Raw genomic sequence first — 20,917 nt, 5'->3', positions numbered from 1 at the left:
TATTGTTTTACTGAGCTGCATACCATTCAGCTATTTAAGATATCACATCTCATATATTTGTTCGGTTTAATTTTTTAACTGCTGTAACAACGGGATATTAAAGTCTTATCTTAATCTTTTTATCTTTTCTTTGTTAAACAGATTCAGTGGCTTATGGTGTGTTTCAGACTCTGAAGGGATAATCATGCACATTAAAAAATAAAAAATAAAATAACGGCTATCTGTGGCAATATGAGCGTGTTAAACCATTGATTGTAACTTTTCCAACGGGCTTGAACGCACCACTGCTACTCCCCCTGCAGGTCGCCGGAGATTTCTGCTTACCAAAGCTCACTGAGTTCCGCTCAGCCTGGCCAATCGTGTCTCGCTGTGCCTCAGCACCATCATTGCAGTGTGGAGAGATCATACGGAGGTACTGCTGGCGGAGCGAGGGACCATTTGAAGAAGGGAAGATACACGACCTGGGTGACCGCTCTGACCAAACACGGTTCCCAGTTCCCCAAAAAAGCCACTGTGTAGCATCACTGTAACCAGCTTCAGTTCGAGTGAGTATTTAATTTACTATTACAAGAGGAAGGATTTTCCAGGTAGTCGCAGACCGGGGCTGCTGCTTCTGCTGCTGCTGAGTTGGAACATCACAGCACAGTTGTTGTGTTGATGTGGATGTAAAACCGCGGCAAGGAGGCTTCAACGTCTGCGGGGTGTCTTTTAGGAAAAGGACCACACAGCAGATTGCTCTGGGCTGGAGCCAGGCTGGCAGCAGTCAGCAGCCCCGGCCTGGTCACGACTGATGGAAAAACGAGGATGTCCAACAGCTGCTGACTGTAACAGGCGTGCTAACGGCATTCGAGCCGAGCTAAGGTAGCTAATGTTGCCGTACAGGTTCAGGCTTCGTGGCAGTGTCGGAGCAACCGTTTGCTAGCAGTTAACTACCTGGCTAACATAGCTGCGTGACCGTTAGGACTGCACGGTGTCTTCAGTGTTTAAGGTTAAACAGTGATTGTGTTGTGACATTACCCCACCAACTACACGTATCCACCGCAATTTATACAAACATAAATTTATACGTAGTTGAATCGCACAAAACGTTGCAGCATATTTTTTTTAACAAACGGTTTTATTTTGATATTGATATAAAAAACAAACCAAAGAAAAAAAGACCCAAACAAGCGGAAGTCCCAGGTTTAAAACTCTCGACTGCATTTATAACTTTTTTTAGGCGGATTCGTTGCTTCTGAATAAATAACCCATGTGTAGAAACACGCTAGCATGGCCAGTCTGTTTATGTGTGTGTTTTAAGCTTTTATAACATAATAACCTTAAACTTGCAGCAGCTTCAAGGTGATTTCAGGTCCCGTCATAGATGCATTCCTATAGTTGTATGCTGGAATGGCTTAAGTATGAACAAATAACTTAAGCAATGCTGTGCTAATTCACCTAATGCATGCCTCTGCTGCTCAATCAATTAATCAGTCAATAAGTTAATCAAACTTTATTGATGTAGCATCATTCATGGAGGTTAGGGCTGTTCAAGCTGTTTAATAGATGACTGATAAGCTGATCATGAGGAAAAATTACTGAAACTAAAGTAAGGCTGGATTTAAAAAAAAAAAGAAAAAAAAGAAAAGGAACAACAAACAAACAAAAATAATACTTACTGAGCTTTGTATCACTCCAGATAAGTAGTTTCTAAACTGGGTGCTGAGGTCTATTTGTATGCTTTGACCCAAGTGCCTTGGAATTGAGTGTCAACCAAGCAGTATTAGTGTGACTGCACCGACATTAAATAATAACATTTAAATATGCTTTATTAATACACATCAAATGACCATCATTGAGATGGGGAAGGGGATCCTGATTGACAGTGGGATAACTAATGCAAGCCACTTGAAAACCCACAAAAACCTCCTTTAAAACAGCACAGGTTATGAACTGGAGGTGGTGGAGGTTTTTCAAAGTGATCATAAAGCTAAGCATGTTTGTGTCTTACTTTTTACATTCCTCCTTCCATACTGACATTTTGCTGTGGCTCAAGACAGCAAACAGTAAATTAAAAGGATACTGCTTGGAGTGATATTGGTCTAGGCTAATAAGCCACCATTACACTAATGGCATAATGAGCAAAGGTGTGGAGCTCAAGCTCTAGATAATTCCAAGTTATCTGCTGCTCATCCTCAGCCTTCATCCTCCTCTGTCCTCCTCCTCCCTTGCTGTATTTCCACCACCATGTGTTTTGGGACTAGGCTATCATCAGAGCTGCGGCCTATTTTAGACAGAAACTCCAGTTACCCACTTAATCTGTGTCTCATGTCTCCAGGAGTTGGGTTTCATGTGCTGCTCAGTGGAGTAAATGGTAACCTTGTCGGTGACTTTGGATCATATTGTGAAGCTGGTGGATTTGCTCGATGAAGGATTGTATGCTCATAAAACTATTGGCTGATGGTTTAAGGACTCTTATGACCTTTGTATTAATATAGTGTATGTAAGATTTGACAGCACATTGGTTCCACCTCTGCACCGTTTGTGAGTAAATGGAGACATCTTTGAGCCAAAACAAGTTTTGCCATAACGATATTGAGCCCAGTAGTGTGTTGCCTCCTTCCCACCCACCAACAGTGATGCACACGCTTAGGGGATCAAAGCTGTAATTAGCCTGCCATGGATTAGCATTGGGGACGATTTTCCATTGTACTCACCCACAGCGCCAGAGGATCACACAGGCAGGCAGCCCCCTGCCCTTCCTTTCCTTCCAGCAGAGAAGAGCTGCATCACCATGTTTGTTGTTGTCACTATGAGTCCACAAGCAGACAAGAAACCTCACAATTCCTCCCTGTAGAGTCTGAATATGTGGGGATTTCAGATTAGAGCCTTTTTGTTTTTGTTGGCTATTATTTAACATTTAAAATGGTTTCTACACATACTTTAAAGTCTTCAAAGGAGTCAGTTTTATCATGTTGCGTGCGGTCTTGAGTCAGCTGGATATGTGGTTGGCATGCAGAGAGAGCCGCAGGGAGGTTGATTCACTGCGCTGCCAGGTATGAGCTCTGTCAGTGTGTTGGCTGTCTCCATGATGTACAGTGAATCTCTCCAACATGAGTTCATGAGAGGCCGAGAAGCATGATGTTTGTGCTGAACTACTCCTACCAGTATTCGTAGGGATCCACTGATGTATAATCACGGCCACGTGTTTCACATCGGTTTTGTGATGCCTAAATGTTCACTGATGTTAACTTTACAGTTAATCTTAATGAAGGCTTCTTTGTTTCTTTTGTACAAAAGAGGAAATAAATTACACAGAAACAACAAAATTAACAAAATTTTGGCATCAGCACAGAATTTAACCATCGTGCATATATCGCTATAACAATATTTTTTACCTACAGATTATTTACTTAGTGTTTAAAATATAAGAGAATATTGTAAATATGTGTTAAAGTTATTGATGACCAATAAATCTTACAATATGTGATTAAAAACACTGCAAAACATTCCTTGACATATATTAGGAACCTATATCATCTCTATGAACCTAATGGTTGCTGTAATGTTCAAAATAGTATTTTTTTTTTTTGTTACAAATAAAGCAGAAAGTAATAGCATCTGTATAGCCAACATATATTGTTGCACTGTTAAACATTGTCGCATAATTACAGCTTTTTGTCGTATTGTGAAAGCCAAACTGTAGTTTTGAACATCTTAAAGTGTATTCAGAAGGTCAGCAAATATCCAAAACCCAAAGATAAAAGGTTTATATTGAGTCATACATTTTATTTATTTGATCTAAATGGATACATAGTGTATGGGTTTACACACTCACCTAACAAGCAAAAGATCGCTAGTTATGTCCTGGGAGTAGATATGAATCACTTGAAAAGGCCATAAATCAGGAAGGGTGTCTGATGTAAAAATCAAAATATGCTGAGCTATCCAGTAGGGGTGGGCGATATAAACGATATACGATAGAAACGATATAAATTTGGCCAACGATAGAGATTTTGACTATACCGCTCTATCGCGATAGCGCATGTTGATGATGTCATCAAGCTGCGCCTGTTTTGGTCAAAAGCATCGCAGTGGCTACAACAATTATCATCTGCAAATTATGCCGAGAGTCATAGCAAAGAGATGAAGCACTTTTGAAATATGGGGAAAGCCAAAAACTGCGCTTCCTCCACTTCCGTAACATTGATTCATTAATGTTGAATTCTCTCGCAGCTGCTCTATGTTGCAGTATATTAATAACTAACCTCGTATTGCGGATGAATGATCTTAGTTGTTCTCCTGACTGAAGTTTGGCCCGTGTATAGCATCCTGCTATGCGATTGCATTTGTCCCTGACCACCAGAATCCCTCACGTTAACTTTTATCGAGTGAAAAAAAGTTGGCGTTCATCCTCCAGCTTCACTGTGCTAATGTTATGCTAACATAGCTGTGTTGCTAGCAGTCACATAGCACAACATTATATACCAGGTAGTCCAACTTCAGTAACCCTGAAAACGCCACTGCTGTTTAGTTTTCTGTCTTCGTTTATGTTGGAAGTGGTAGCAGAGCTGTACGTTTTAATTAGTTTCTAAAATCTCTCAGTCAGAACATGGTATGTCATGTTTAGGTGGAAACTAGCGAGCTAGCTTCCTGTTAACTTCTAACTCCGTTAAATTTAATAACTTCTGTTTTCATGGATGCCTGGATGTTAAACTTAATTGTTACACCTGGTAAAGCAGCAACGTTAATGATTTTATTAAAGATGAAAGAATTTAGACCGTTTTTAACTCTCAGTGTTCGTTTGACTTTGGGACCTGAAGGGGACAGAGTTTTGGACCCAGATTACTCCGCGAAGCTCCTCACTACAGCAGCTGTAATGCTCTGACAATCCATCAAGCAGTGCGGCTTACCAAAGTTGTACTAAAACGTTTTTTAACAGATTTCTGCACACCAAAATCGGTTCGAGGTCAGTAAGCACAACCAGAATTCATACATAAGGCACACTCTCAATTTTTGAGAAAATTCAAGGATTTTAAGTGTGCCTTATAGTGTGGAAAATACGTTATACAGAAGAAAAGAATATATCGCGATATATATCGTTACCGCACATGCTTCAAATTATATCGCGATATGAATTTTAGGCCATATCGCCCAGCCCTACTATCCAGTGTGATATCATAGCCATTAATATCTGCTAATATGATAAATTTCTTATTAAGGTGGTTGTTGAGTCATTTTCTGTCAATTCATTCATTGACTTACTGACACATTAATGCTTGTTTATGCTTAAGTCACACAGGTATTGAGACCATTCAGTGACGTATCCCCCAACCGTGAGTCACTAGGAAAAATGTTTTAGGCTCCACACTGTATGCCCCTTTGCAACCAATTTCACCTAGTGACTGCCATAAATCACATGTGATTCAGTCACTTCTAAATTGTCAGTTGTACAAAAGTGTATGAGAAAATACCCAAAGCCTTTAAAACACACATATAGTTGACATGTATAGGAACTGTTAAACAAACTGTTTGCACAGAACATTTAATAACCAGTGCTTGTGGACACTGCATCAAATATGATACAAAAGGAGAACACATCACTGTACCAGGTCTTTATTAAACACCTGTGTCAAACCTGTCTGATATGATGTGACAGACGTTTACATGTGCTTGAAGTGGAAACATTTAAAGCCGTCCCTGTTTATATTTAGGTGGTGCTTGCTGGCAGTATTTGCTTTTTTGTTTGCTGAGTCTGTGTGAATGTTTTGATTGTGTAAGATTAACTGTACTATCCCCCAAGGGAAGTTGTCTGTTCCCATGTGAGACAATAACAGGCTTTATCTTCGTTCTTTTGTACAGTAAGACTGGTTGATACTAGTGTGTCACAAGCGTTCACCTGCTTTAGTGCATTTCTGTCACTGACTGCTATGTTTGCATACCTCTGTTGATAAAGTTGTGCCGTTAGATCAAGTTAAATTTTAAGCCGCCGCTATACTCAGGCACAGCGAATAGGTAATTACCGGCAGGTATTTATCAACCATTCTCAAACCTGTCTTATACACTGTTAATGGCAAATTGAGAAAACAAACAAAGCTTTTAGTGCATAATGAAAGTTGTATTTTTCATACTTTAAAAATTGACATTGACATTAAATGGCAAACCGAAGAAGTAGAAATGTTGCTAATGGCTCAGTCACACTAGAATTAAAATAGGACCGCAACCTCCTCCTTGTGCACATTTGGTGACCGATTCGAAGTACTTGCAGCAGCTAATTGATCTCTGACAGACTGAGCATGAAACACTTTCAACCTCGATTGCTTTTAAGGTAATTGCAAAGGTCGCTTAGTGGGAGGCAACCTGTCTCCAGAGAATCCTGGCCCAACTCATACTAACTGCAATCACTCACAGATGGATTGGCAAATGTTATAATTGTCTGGTTTAACAGACAGGTTGCTTGCACGTTGCAGTCGATCTCCATCTGCTCCAGTGAGCATAACTCATCTGCAACGTTTCTTTGCAATTGAGGACTTGACGCAACTGGTTGCCAACTGGTTGTTGTCTTGTTATAGTCATATATAAAAGCAAGGTTAAGACACAGTGCCTGTGTCTTTTTGCAGTTATATCATTGTCCTGCAGCAACTATCTCATTATTGTGGAGGAATTTTTGAATTTCTGTTTCACATCTGTGAGGTTATGGCTAGACTCTGAATTAAAGTAGTTAACGTGAATTTGCATGTTCTCCTTCTCCCTGTGTGGGTTCTCTCAAAGTACTCCGGCTTCCTCCCACAGTCCAGAGATATGACTGCATGTTAGGTTAATTGGTGATTGTGACTTGTCAAAAGGTGTGATTGCAAGTGTGAAGGGTTGTTTTGTCTCCGTGTTAGCCCTTGAATAGACTGGCGAGCTGTCCAGGGTGTAGCCTGCTTCTTGCTCTGTGACAGCTGGGATAGGCTCTACCATGACCCTGAATTGGATAAGTGGAAGAAGATGGATGGAATGATCAGTGAGAGTCAAAGTTGGAAGCAATAGGATACATCTTAACCTTTTTTTCATGACATGACATGCACTGCCTCCATGTGGGTGCAGCTGTAGCTGTGGAGAGAGAGAACCCAACAGGATAGCAGTGCGAGTAGCAAAGCAATATTGTCTAAAGATTTTTTTCCTAGGCACTTTTGTGGCAAGATTTTACTAAATAGGTTTGACAGGTCGCTAATAGATGATGACAAAGTCACTAATTAGAAACAGTTAGGTGACCTGAAGGTGATCATCCCTTCTGAGAGGTGAGAGATGATGAGAGATGAGAGATGTCATGTACCCAATCCAGAAGTTGAAAACACAATATTTACACAACAACACAATATCCAAACAGTTGAATATTTGGATCTCTAATTATTTGATCAACTGTTGGGGTTTTCTGGAGCCCATAATGTCTACCTTTAAATTGGTAGACATTTAACTACGTATAGAGGGGCATCTAGTTTAATAATAAGTTTTAGCACAAGTAGAGCAGAAACCTCCACCCACTAATTTACTACCCTGGGTTTGTTTCTTCACATCAGGCATTATCCTTACATCTGCAGACAGCTGGCTTAGTGGTGTTAGCTCTAGCACTGATTCAACTAAGTGTGATCTCCAGTTTAGTCTGGTTGCTCCATTTCTCATAAACAAATAACACTTTGTCAGCAAGCAGAAACTGAAGGTGCAGTCATCAGTTAACAGTAAAGCAGTTTCTTCTTCTTTCTTCCCCCCTTTCTCACCGTCTCTTCTCCCCTTTGGTTTTCTTTCTCTCCCTCTCTTTCTTTCATTCTTTCTCCCTGTCCTATCCCCCAGTCATGTCTGTCCCGTTTGTAGCAACCGAAAATAAAATAAATTCATAATTATAATAAAGGTCAATCAAATGGACCAATATGGCAAAGCCATGATGATCCACTTGGTAAAATAAATCCGCTTGGCATCTTTCTTGGCCTTAAGACAACAATTCTGATGGCTAAAGATCCAAACGGGACACAAACCCCTCCCCCCAAAAAAAACAGTAAAGCAGAAATCAGCAAATCCTTAAGAAGGGGGAGCTTGCAAACGTTTCTGCTTCAGAATTGACCAATTCCTCCTCTGTTGTAGAGACCCAGAGGTGACAATGGCCAGTAATGTTGGGCCATCATATTCTTAGAAGTTCCTGTTCTCTACTGGGCTTTACCTTCCCTTCAGTCAGCTTTCCGTTCTCCTGCTTTGCTTGCCGGTCACGACTCGGCGCCTGTCTGAAGTTGAGCAGATGCCAAAGCTTGTTTGATTCCAGGAGCCTTTGAATTATTGGCAGTTATTTGTTGTTGTGATATGATGGAAACGATAAGGAAGAATGTGGAGGGTTGTGATGTTTTCTAGAGGGTTTATATAAACCTTGCCCATGAAATATACATCTAGAGAAACTCTGAAATGCAGTAAAATTGGTTTACTTATTCTGATTGTTTTAAGATGTGTAGGCCCTAAAGTAACTGAGCAAGAGAATGACCAGATCTTTGAGGCTAATGCTTATTAACTTGGCTACAGTCCCTTGCAGATTTTATAGAGCAGTGCCATGCGCAGCTGATGTAATTTCTTTGAGTCTGCTGCAGTGATATGAATGGAGCCAAAATGCGGTCCACATTGTTCTCGATCATACTGTATGACCGGGGTGGAAGAAAGTTCAGGGACTAAGTTCTCTGATCCAAATCCTCGGGTTGCGGTCTCAGCCTGTGGGCAGTCCAGTGGTCTTGGCATGTCATGAAAGCTCAGAGTTGCTCATTGTTAAAAAGACTGAGCGGCTTAAACAGCAGTAGAGCGCTTTCCTCTATTTCACTAGAGTGACATTAAATGTATAACACACACACACGCCATGAAAACACTGCCAGTAGTGGGATTAGTGGTCATGTGTCTTTATTTAAAATGTCAGGGAACTTGTGACTGAGAAAAGCACTCTCCTCCACCTCATGGCTCCTGTTTTACACTTGTAAAATGCAGCACAGTAGGCATTTGTGTGGTGCAGAGTAATGTTAACACGTAGCTTGTGTTCGTGCATTGGAGCACAGTGGTGCCTAGCCCTAAGCCAGCTTTGCAAAGTAGCTTTGCACTTATATCTATCCATTACTAGATAATAGACAAAGATCTTCTTTGTAGTTAAATGTTAAAAATAATAATAGGTTGGCCATTTGACCATTATTATTATATTAAAAGAGGCAGCCCTGGTGGACTCAAACTCTGCTGAGGAACATGTCTGAGTTATTACTGGTAATGTGACCATGCCTCCCAGATATGATGTGGAGCTCGGTTATTTAGAAGTGACTTCAAGATAGTCTTCTTGATAGAGATGGGCTGCACTTGGTTGCATTTTTTTAAAAATCACTTCCTGGGAGTCTCATTTGGACCCTTTGCACTTGTTTGTGGAGTATGTCAAACATTGACATGTCAACTTGAATTTCATTTAGGGATGAGGACAAAGTTGCATGGAGCAAAATGTAATCTGTGCAGATGATAACTGAATTTGTGAATGCGATAACTCAAGAACAAGGTGATGTGGATTTTTGAAATTGATACCCTAGGTGCATCTACTAAAAATTTCAGTGACGTCAAGGTCAGCGTAAGAGGTCAAATTTAGAGAAAATCTTGTAAATTCGATAACTGAAGAAGGAAGTCACTTAGGACTTTCAAATTGATACCATAGGTGCAGGTACTAAAAATCTTGGACGAGTTTGAATATCAGTGACCTTGGAGTCAAGGTCAAGATCAGGGTCAAGTTTTCTGAAAATCACCTAAGATTTTCAAATTTATAGGTGCATCTACTGGTGGCCATCAGTATTTGTTTATTTTTGTTAAACAGGTGATGTTTCTGCTATATCTGTAATTTCCTCACTTGTATACATGTCTCTGTGTGTAGTAAAATAGTTTCTGATATCTCAAGAATATCACCTCAAGGTACATATTTTATTTATGATAAAATAAACAGTACCACTCTGCTTTCTTCACAGGAAATGGCCCTACAGTATAGTGGAATTTACTTAAAAAGAAGCAATAGCTGTGTAAAAATGATGTTCACTCAAACTCACTGTAGATTATTCACTGTAAAGAATCAAACTGAACGGGCACTATGGAGAAGCCTGCTCTTGTCAGACTGCACCTGTTTATCCTGTGTCTGGATTTGTGTACACACAACATTTGCATTGAAAGCATTTGTGTGTCTCAGTTTGATGAGCACAGGATGGGGGCAGGATGCCGTTGGCAGTCACCTGTGTTGTTGTGTGTTGTGGTTCACCCTGTCTAATTGGTGGAACCTCTGTGTGTGTGTGTGTGTGTGTGTGTGTGTACGCGTGCGTGCGTGTGTGTGTGGACTTAGATGCACAGGCCCATCCCAACACGTCTGGCCCTGCAGCTGCAGCAGATCTAATTTTAGCCCAGGATGTGCGTACGCCTCAGTTCCCCTTTGCCTGGCCTATGAGAGATGAGGAGAGAGGATGAGGGAGAAATGGCAGCCAATTTTTCACTTTCTCTACCTCTACCTATTATTCACACCTGTATTTTCTTTCTTTCTATTAATATCTGCCTGCTATATATATATTTCATCTGTTAAAGAAGTAGGTAGTTGTGACTCTGTCCACGTGTCCAAGGGGTAGCGGTATTGATTTGCACAGGAGCACATTGATCTTTTAGTCATTGTTGCCTGCTTGTTAGTGACCTTTACTCACCAAAATGTCTTTTTGGTCAGTTAGTGTCCCGCAGAGGCGTGTGTTTACCTGTCTGCCTCTCTCTCTTCAAACTGTATGTGGCTATCATTCTGTGTAGACTGGGGAAAAGGGGCTTTGTTTTTTTTTTGTTTTGTTTTGTCTTTTTAACTATAAATAAACTTATTCCATTCCTGAGTGGACAGCCTACTCTGCAGGTGAGTGGCAGGCTGGAGTTACAGTGGGTATAGGCACAGGGAGATTATACCAGATTGCTCCACCATAGTCAGGTATTAGAGTTAATCCACCTACCAAGGGAAAATGTCTGAATAAAGTCTGTGATAATAATGAGCACCAATGAGGAACATTTTAGTCATCTGGTAACGTCAGTGATTTGAATTTTGCTGCATGTTAATGGGCAAGGTTGTGACTCATCATTCTCTTTGCACAGTATTAGTACAAAAATAGCCCAACTTGAAACGCGTAGTACGTTGACGACCTAAAAATAGGCAAAACAGTTCTTATAGATCATTGTATCCATCCAGTCCATCTATCTTAACGAAAATTATCTCAGAGGAAAAAATACTCCCTGTACCAGCTTTGTCTGAGATGTGTCTAAATGTTTAGTCTAAACCAGCTATTAAGCCTCACTAGACTATCTTTACAAAACTATATAATGGTACTAGAGGATAATTGGAGTTGATTGGAGAATATCTGTTTGTACTGATGGTCGAAACGTAGACTGTATTTGACTCTGGGTTCTGACTTTCTTGCTAAACAGATTTTTAAAGCATAGGAAATGTACACAACAGAGATCATTAAACGGTCGCTGGTAATGATGTCATTTGTTATGGTCATAGCGAGCAAACTTGAAGGCAAAAGGATGGCGTTAGAAGGGGGCCAAACTGTGCAGGGAGAGACAGCTTGCTCAGGTTCAATAATTCATGGCTGACTGAGCTAAGCTGACCTTGAAACGTCCCCAGTGTTGGACTGTTGAAACCTGGCCCAGCTCATTTAGGGCAGAGAAGCTGAAACAAGTACTCATATGTGTGCAGCCTCCGTTTAAGGTATTTTTTTCTTGTCCCCCATTTTTTTGGGGGGATGTGTCACTATTTCTCACATTGCATTTATGACTTTGGTTCACATGTGTTCTTGACTTTGATTATGTTTCATGTCAAGTTTTACTTCACTTTTAGGATGAGGAGAGGTGTTTTTTTTTGTTTTTTTTTATATGACGAAAAGAAATGCACCCTTGCCATGAGAAATAAGTTTTAGTGTCATAAAGTGAAGTAGGTAATGCAAAAAACTCAATTACACCTACCTGATACTGAGTATCAAGAATTTGATTAGATTAGATTACAACAGAGTGAAAGCAAACAGTAATCCCAATTTGCTCTTGCCTGATAACTTACCTGTGCAAATATTAAAATGGCAAACAGCCTGTAAGCATGAGCTCACCTCCTTTACCATATTTCCCATAGATACATTTGCATGTGCATGAGCAAAGGCGTTTTAAAAACGAATTATTATTAAATAATACCATTTAGAAATTTCTCCTCTTTGTGACAGATAAATCATTGAGCAGTAGTATTAGCTGCCTTTTAAGTGAGTCCACCAAATGGACTCTAACATCTTAGCCTACAGCTGGGAATTATAATCTTTGTTCTGCTTTGCTCTTGATGGGTTCATTGTACCAAAGGAGTTCCCTACCTGCTGTGGCTAGCGTGATCCTGTGGCTCACAGATCTCCACAGCAGAATAAAGACTATTAACTCCAGCTGCAGTTCAACAAGCTATAGCTGAAGTCTAACTTTCAGATGAGATCCTCTCTGGAGAAGCAGCTGCTTGATATCAAAGTCTGCCATAATTGTGGGAGTGAGCCAGCTTAAACCCAACTGTAATCCAAATAGCTGCCAAAGTTGGAGCAAGGGGAGTTGCCCACTTGTAGGTTGATGGTGGCATAATCAAAATGTTAATGACTCACCAAAAATACTTGGAAGGCTGTTGGTATTTGGTGTTGGGAAACACTGCTTTGCTTGATGAAGTTATCCGGTCGTTAAGTCTGACGTCACTAGCCATGTCTGGGCCTGAACTCCGCTGCAGGTCCATATATCAAACGATCTCTATGGCATTACTGAGAGTTGAAAAACTGTCTAAAGTCTTTCATCTTTAATAAAATGATCAGCGTTCTGCTCTACCAGGTGTAACAATTGAGTTTAACATCTAGGCATCCATGAAAACAGAATTTATGACATTTAACAGAGTTAGAAGTTAGCAGGAAGTTAGCTCGCTAGCTTCTATCTAAATACAATATAGCATGTCCTGACTGCGGGGTTTTGGAAACAAATTGAAATGTACAGCTCTGTTATCACTTCCAACATAAATGAAGACAGAAAACTAAACAGCAGTGACGTTTGTAGGGTTACTGAAGTTTGGCTAGCTGGTATATAATGATGTGCTATGTGACCGCTAGCGACACAGCTATGTTAGCATAATATAAACAAGCGAACTTTTCCCCCACTCAATAAAAGTTAACGTGAGTGTTCTCGGTGGTCAGGAACAAATGTAATCGCATGGCAGGATGCTGTAAAAGGACCAAACTTCAGCCAGGAGAACAACCGAGATAATCCATCCACAATACGAGGTTAGTCATTCATGGACTGCTGCATGGGCTGGGCTGTAGTTACATCCTAAGGTTTTAAAAACTGAGCTTAAATAAATGATTAGCAGTAATAAAAGCCGAGGGAGGTCAACAGTGATCACTGACTGTTTTAGGAGCTTTTTGAGATTAAATAGAAGAAAATACAAAACATTAAACATGTTAACAACACAAAAGCCATATTAAACGCAGACTACTTTAGGCCCGGAAGTAGGATTCGTCACGTCATCACTTAACACCCGGATTGTGACTGAAATCCGCTTTTCAAAATGGACACTGAATATTTGAATTACTGAACTTTGTGGGTATTTACCAGTTTTGATTACAGCTGCTGGCTCATATTAAGTTGAAATGCTGGTGGTGTAGATGAAAGAAACTACCGGTGTGATCACAAACCACTTGTCACAGTATCTGCAGAACATGTTGACTTACATTTTTGCCAGAGTGTTAGGACTTTGCAAGTTCTACTTAAAGGTACTGCACCCAGTTTTCACACTGCTGGCTAACGCTACTCGAACATTTGCATCTGTTGTGAAAACATTTCTGTTTCTCCTTTTTGTTGCAGATGGTTCTAAAGTCTGTTTTGAACCCTCACTTTCCAACATATGTTTGTTGCATGTGGTGAAAGCTAAATTTGTAGCACATCTAGCTTGACTTGGTTGTGAATTTTTTTTAAAAAAATTTAAAACTTTTATTTCCAAAAAAGTTTAAAATTCTTTCCTTGGCATGCTCATTGAAAAAGTCTGATTGTCTGATTGGGTCTGTTCATGACCGCTCGTCAACAGGGATTCATTCAGCAGCAAAAACAACAAAGCTGCCATCACTTGCTAGGAAAAATTAAAACCGTGTCGCCAAAAAGTTCAAGCTGATTAGTTTATCTTTGTTTACACAAACAAGCATAGTTTGTTTCTGCTGTTGATTATAACCAGGACAGAATAACTGTAACGCTCTTGAGGGCTGATCTTGTCTCCCCTGCTCCGAGTGCAAAGAGTGGCTCTCTGTACCTTGTGTGGCTTTAACCTTGTGTTTGTTGACATTGGTTTAATAAGTCTCTCAGTCACGGAAACCTGTGTGATTCATCTGTCTGTAGTGAATGATGGCTATTGTACACACAGCTGCTAAGGCGTCAAGTTCCTAAGGTTGTGTGTTTTTTCATGTCACGCATTGTCGCCCATGTGTCTCCTGTTATTTTACTGACACAATCATCGGTTGTACAGTATATTGCCCATCAGTAAAACTCAAGTTTAAAGGGTTTACATATTAAGACAGTAAGATAAACACAGATGGCACACATATCATTACTTAATGTCATAAACGTGTTTGTCCATTAGGGTTGAACACGTCTCAGTGTTGCATCTGTTAGCCGTGTACGTCCATGCAGCCAGTACAGGAGAGGAGGCAGCTCATGGCACACACAGCAGCCTTGACCCAGCATTTAAGATTATGTTGTTTTTGGATTTTACCAGCTTGACAGATTTTAAGATGGTTTTCTCATTTGAAAGCTTAGCCTATGGGCACAGTGCTTAGACTCAGAGAGATCCCAGGTTTCACAGAGTATGTCTGCATGACTGGGCTACTCAGCTTTCTAAGTTGTAACAGGTGATGTGAATGAAATCACTCTTTCACCTTAATACTGTGAGGATTTTAATAAAATATTCTTCTGTTGAGACTAAACTCTTGCAATAATTTTATTAAATAGAGCAGGTTTTTGCTAGTTATATGGACACGCATGTTATTTCATCAGGTTACCATTTTATCTTCATTATATCAGCGTATATAGTGAGATCACAAAAATGGCTAGCAAAAACATATTTACAAATGTCACATAATTTCAACAACATACACATGAAGTAGTTGTAATGTTGCAGTTTGTTTTGAGGTCATCTAAAGTATATCATTTGTAAGGATGTGAGTTTTTTTATATAGCTTTGGGGAATTAGTTTATATGCATATTATCCTGGTACCCTAGGCAGTTTATATAGCACGTTTCACCCAATTCAAAGCAATTGAAAAAATATGTATTTATAGTTCCAAATCACAACAATAGTCTCCTCAAGGTGCTTTATCTTGTAAGCTAAAGACCCTAAAATAATTATAAACCAGACTGATTAACACGTCTAGGAGTTGAGGAACAGGCATTCAGACATATATACATGCATATGCACGCTATGATCATTATAGTAAGATTATTATAAATATAAAGAATAAAGTCCTCAGACCATTTTTACAAATTCTGTACTCTAGTCTATTACACCGTGAACTGCAAAACTTTTTACATCCCAATCAATCTTAACTTGGTATCTTTAGCAAAACACATAAGTTTGAATTTCAAAGCATCAGCGTTTCACTTAGTATAGCTTTACGGAGCTGCCCTCATGTCTGTAGCACTGTGCAATCTGACGACTGCTGTGAACCCTTGTGACTCCTTCCACATGCTAAAATGATGAAGGACTCCTTGCAGCTTCTGAGTTAGGGTAATAGGGGTAATGTATGTTGTTGAATTACAAGGCTGCACAACTTAAAACTGGGGTTTGGGGGGTTTGTTAGTTACATGAGAGTGGAGACTTCCACATGGCAGCTTTGCTCTCCAGTACTTAATGTCAGCCATGCCTGAATTAACTTCTTCTTCTTTTTTTTTTTTTTTTACTTTCCATTGAATAGCTGAGCTTTTAGTTTTTGATCAAATAAAAGTTCAAATAAAATGTTAACTTTTATTTGCCTCATTGCAAATTTACAGTGGAGCGTGTTATGTGTTAACTGGTCTGTCTTGGAACAAAGTGCACAAATTACTTAGTGTAGTTTAATAGGTTGGTTAGTTGGCTTTGTTTTAGCTGTATGGCCTGTATTTGTATAGCGCTTTACTAGTCTCTAAGGACCCCCTCTGTATGCACTGTTTAGCAGAGTGTTGAGCACTGGAATTGTGACACAAGATCGGAAGTGTTGTAAACAGGATGGGTTGGCACACTACTGATCCCTTGTGAGCCCCGCCACAGGACAATGAGCAGGTCTTGCATAGAGGAAGAGCATTCCTTCAAGGAAAGTTTGCCTATTGTCATTGGCCAGGACCTCATTAGGTGCATGACATATTTAGCCAACAGTGACGGCTGGCTGGAGTGCACAGTTTACATGCAAATATGGGAATGAGATGGTTGGAGACGGGAGGAATCACCCAAGTAAGTGTCAGCTAATTTTGTGTTGTTGTAATCAGCTGGTTTAAAAGTTTTAAAGTTTGGAGGCCAGATTAATGCCTTGGGATTATGTCATGTTCTTCAAATATTCCTGAGCATCTTGTGTGTTGGGTAGGGCCTGATAAAGTCCATTCGTGTTAATGAAAAAACGATTTATTATAGACCCACCCTGGGGTTGAAGATACTGCGTTTTATACCATATAGAGTCAGTGAGACACAGTGATCACATTTAATGGGAACTATTCTAACTTCTGTTTCTAAAGAATGATAAATGATAAAATCTTTCAAACCTTATCTTTATATAACACGTTTCTGTCCTCGTACATGTAATCTATTTAGGTCACAGATTTTGTTTGTATTCGATTATTCAGTTCTTGTCCCTCTCTTTGATCTATTCACTCAACCCGGAGCCGCTGTTACCCTCAGATTTGATGAGTCATACAGAATGAATATACTCGATCTGGTGACGGAAAATAAACACCTTCTTTAGAGCTTACAATAGGTGGAGAGGGTACACACATCATCCCAGACAGATGGTACTGCCTTGGCTCTTAGTGATGAATTGCTAATGTAAGACTCGGTCAGATAAACACAAGGCTGTGTTCGAAATACTTAACAGCAAATGGGTCGCTCGGTGATGTGGCTCTTTCTGCTTCTCAGGGATCTGCAGAGGCCTTTTTGCGTGTCACTAAACAATGATTTATTTTGTCAAATGCAGTGAAATGTTATGGGTGTGGATCCTCAGGATGCATTTTTAGCAGGCGAGGACAACAAGTTGGCCAGCTGACTGTTGCTATGCAACAATAAGAGCTTGAAAATTTCCTTGTGCCGTGACTCAAAATAACCTTCAAAAGTACTAGAGAAAAATGCACACGGGTTTCTATTATGACACAGAAATGATTTTGCTTGTTGGTAATGCATCTCTCCATAGTAGAAATGTTTCTCACAATTTCTGTGTGTCTTTTAGTGAACTGTTGTAGCAACTGTCCCCTGGTTTCCATATCGTCAGCTGCTTTGTCCATTTTCATGACTGCATATCTCTCACTTGAGTCATTTGCTGTTGCTCATTTTGGAGTTTATTTGCAATTACTACAAAGCATCAATCTTTAGACCAGAAAAGATAAGTTGATGACTCAGTTTGCTGACATTTTTTGGACAAAATGGGTGTTTAACGTCACTCCTCGTGGATGTGCTTTTTTTGTTTTCAGACGTGTCATAGACCAAACAGGCAATACACTGGAAAACAATTGACATGTTAATTAAAATTAATTGTTAACTGCATCTTATTTTTTTTGCCATAGATATTATAAAGGCTGGTGTAACCAAGGTGACCCTAGGTAGTTACGGATTAGGTATTTTGAAGCCATTAGTGTTTTGGTCAGCACCGTGGGCCATTTTGGAACTGTTACCATTTTTTAAACAAAAGCCTAATTAGTGCTAGACAACAGATTAATAAATACAAAAATTTAACTCCTCAAAACTTCAGCAAAAACATCTTGTACAGTTTATATAAGGCAGCGGGCCTTATTATTTGTAATATAATTTGATTATAATGCTGTAACAGCACAAAGATAGCTACAGCTCCATCTGTGGATGCACCTATGACAAGGTGGCCGTGCCTCTGACCCCGGTATCCAAGAAGAGTTTTAAAATAAATATTCACTCACTGTCAGGTTGTTGTAAAGGTGTTTATTATCCATAGAGACTAAGCCTCTCTTTGTACTAGGATGTAAACATGCTTTTCAGTTTTCTAAAGTTAACATGACAGTCTTTGGGGATTGTCTCTCTCTTGGAGCCAGTCTCAAGTGGCCATTAGATTAACCCCGCAAGGTCGTCCCTGTTATTTCATTTTTGCAAACCTTTAGTACCAGGTTTTATAATCATTTGGGCTGGCAGATTATTGAGCATATGAGTATTCGACTTGTGAGCTTGTGATTTGCAGAATATTTTCCTGTTATATTGATTGTTGGGTTTTTCTCTGTATGTATTATTGTAGGGTCTACCTTACAATATAAAGCGCCTTGAGGCGACTGTTGTTGTGATTTGGCGCTATATAAATAAAATTGAATTGAATTGTTGCTGCACAGCAAGAAGGTCCTGAGTTCAATTCCACCATAAGCCCGGGGTCTTTCTGTGTGGAGTTTGGATGTTCTCCCCGTGTTTGCGTGGGTTCTCTCCAGGTATTCCGGCTTCCTCCCACAGTCCAAAGACATGCAGTTAGTGGGGATAGGTTAATTGGTCAATCTAAATTGCCCATAGGTGTGAATCTGTGAGTGAATGTGAGTGCGAATGGTTGTCTGTGTCTCTATGTGTTAGCCCTGCAGACTGGCGACCTGTCCAGGGTGTACCCTGCCTCTCGCCCTATGACAGCTAGGATGGGCTCCAGTATTCCCCGCGACCCTGAAAAGGATAAGCGGAAGCGGATGGATGGATGGATGGATGAATTGAATTGTGACATCTGTAAAGCCATACACAGGTGTTTCTAAACAAAAGCAACTAAACTAAAAATTCAAGTGATAAAAATGGGGCTGTTTAAATGTTGCTAACATTTCAGAAATTTCCATTCAGTTCATGTCAGTTTCTAATGAGGTTAGCACTAATGTTTACATTTTTTAAATTCTAGCCAATGCCAGCAAAGATGGGTCAAACACATTTATGAAATCTCTGGGAAAATTATGGATAGACACTGTTCACCATCATCGACGACAGTAATTTTAAACAGTACGACTGTAGTTAAATGTCTTGAGGATGATTCTCCTGTGATGGTGATTGATGGGTCTCTTCTTTTCTTGTTGTTGCAGGTGACCCTCAGTGAGTGACAGATGTGTGACACTGTGGAGAACCATTTGCATCTCCCAGCGGAGATTTGAGTTCTGGGACACTGAGGTAAGTGCATAGATGTATACTGCATTATGTTGTTTACATTGTTTTTAGTGTTGATATTCATGACCGTCTTGCTCATTGCTCGTTTCTTGATCATTTTCTGCTTATTTTCTTTGAAAACCATTTTAACATTGCGGTGCTAAACACATACGAAGGAGAACAAATGCTGGCACACATCTTGTTGCGTTGTATCCAACCTCTGACTTACAGAGATATAATCTAAATTATGTTTGCGAAAACGAAGAGTTATTGTTTGGGAATATTTACCAGTGGCTGAAAAGGACTTGACTATTGTTCCCATGGTAACTGACAAGCTTGCCTCAGCGACTCTGCGATGGTTTGACAAGCCGGAGGAAACAAATGAGTCAGCCTTTCCTAAAGAGCCGAACAAGCTGACTAAAAGAGAGCCTTTCAATTCACAGACACAGATTTAAGAAGTGTGCTCACACACAAGTGACACACACATAAAATTCCACCAGTTCATCTCATCAGCTCAGCTCCTGCAGCCCTACAGCAAATCAGATATCTTTCTCCTTTGAGCCTGTTTTGTAACATCAAGCTTATCTGCAGCACCCTGAGATTTGTGCATTAAAGTTTAGCCTCTGGATGTGGATGTTCTGCTTCTACACGTCCGTCTGCAGTTCATTTTTAAAATAAAGACTTAAAGGTACAGTTGGAGGAAGACATGTTGTAAGCTGTGAAACTCTTTGACCGGTGTGCAAACAAATGATATCTGTATTAATAAGTAGCTAGACGAAACTTTATCTAAATTGTTTATTGTCAACAAAAGTCACATGATTGGGAATGATCTGTAACTCTCAGGTTACGGACAAGTTACAGACAGGTTACAGGCAGTGAAGTAATTAAGTATTGCATAAAAACATTTGAATTAAGGAGAGTTGATTACAGATCATTTGCTTTCTTAGCATTGATTAATGCTATCAAGGTCATTCCATAGAAAATCCACTTGTGCATCTAACCTGACCCGCTTATTTAATTTTTCTCAAAGGGCCATGTGAGAAACTGAGACTACTGTGGAAGACTGCACCAATAATCTAAACTCAATTCTGCAAAGTCTTCATTTTATTTCTTTATAAGCCAATTGGTGCGACCCTCCAAAACATGTGAGCCCTTGGGAAAATCAATTGCCCATTCTTCATTTGTTAAACTTAACCATCAATTGGTGCTCTCTTTGCAGTTTGTTTCTAAATTGCCTTATTAGCTTGTGAAAATTTTCTTTTGGCACAAGTTGTTCCTTGTACCTAATTTACTAAACTTTAAAGGGGAACATCCTATACCTTGTGATTAGTGTCAGTGGTTCTCATCTGCAGCTCTATTGATCCTGAGACCCTCTGTGAACCTTCACATTTTAAGTAATTAAAATAAACAGCAACAACTAATTCAGGACCTAGAGATTCATCAGTGTCCACACTGGTGTTTAGATGTTCTATATGACAGTTTTTCTTTCTATTTCACAGCAATAAGCCACATTTGAGGCTATTAAAGTGTGACTATATT

General features: G+C 39.8%; 1 protein-coding gene across 3 annotated transcripts in view; it reads left to right on the top strand.

Annotated features, from left to right (window-relative positions):
• The first annotated feature begins 291 nt into the window (after positions 1 to 291).
• The window catches only part of hycc2 (hyccin PI4KA lipid kinase complex subunit 2), a 48,270-nt gene continuing 27,644 nt past the window's right edge, over positions 292 to 20,917 (top strand). Inside the window, exons 1-3 of one of the 3 annotated variants that reach the window (XM_087830106.1) lie at positions 292 to 545; positions 713 to 861; positions 19,318 to 19,402. The gene's annotated coding sequence lies outside the window, so the exon portion shown is untranslated. The remainder of the gene's footprint in view (positions 546 to 712; positions 862 to 19,317; positions 19,403 to 20,917) is intronic. The other 2 variants (XM_087830104.1, XM_087830107.1) reach the window with 2 other exon arrangements.

Source organism: Neolamprologus brichardi, chromosome 16 (genome assembly GCF_056152115.1).
Source record: "Neolamprologus brichardi isolate AB-2024 chromosome 16, ASM5615211v1, whole genome shotgun sequence".
In the NCBI taxonomy this organism is placed as follows: domain Eukaryota; kingdom Metazoa; phylum Chordata; class Actinopteri; order Cichliformes; family Cichlidae; genus Neolamprologus; species Neolamprologus brichardi.
Note: the sequence above shows the minus strand (reverse complement) of the source record. Positions and strands in the feature narration are given on the sequence as shown.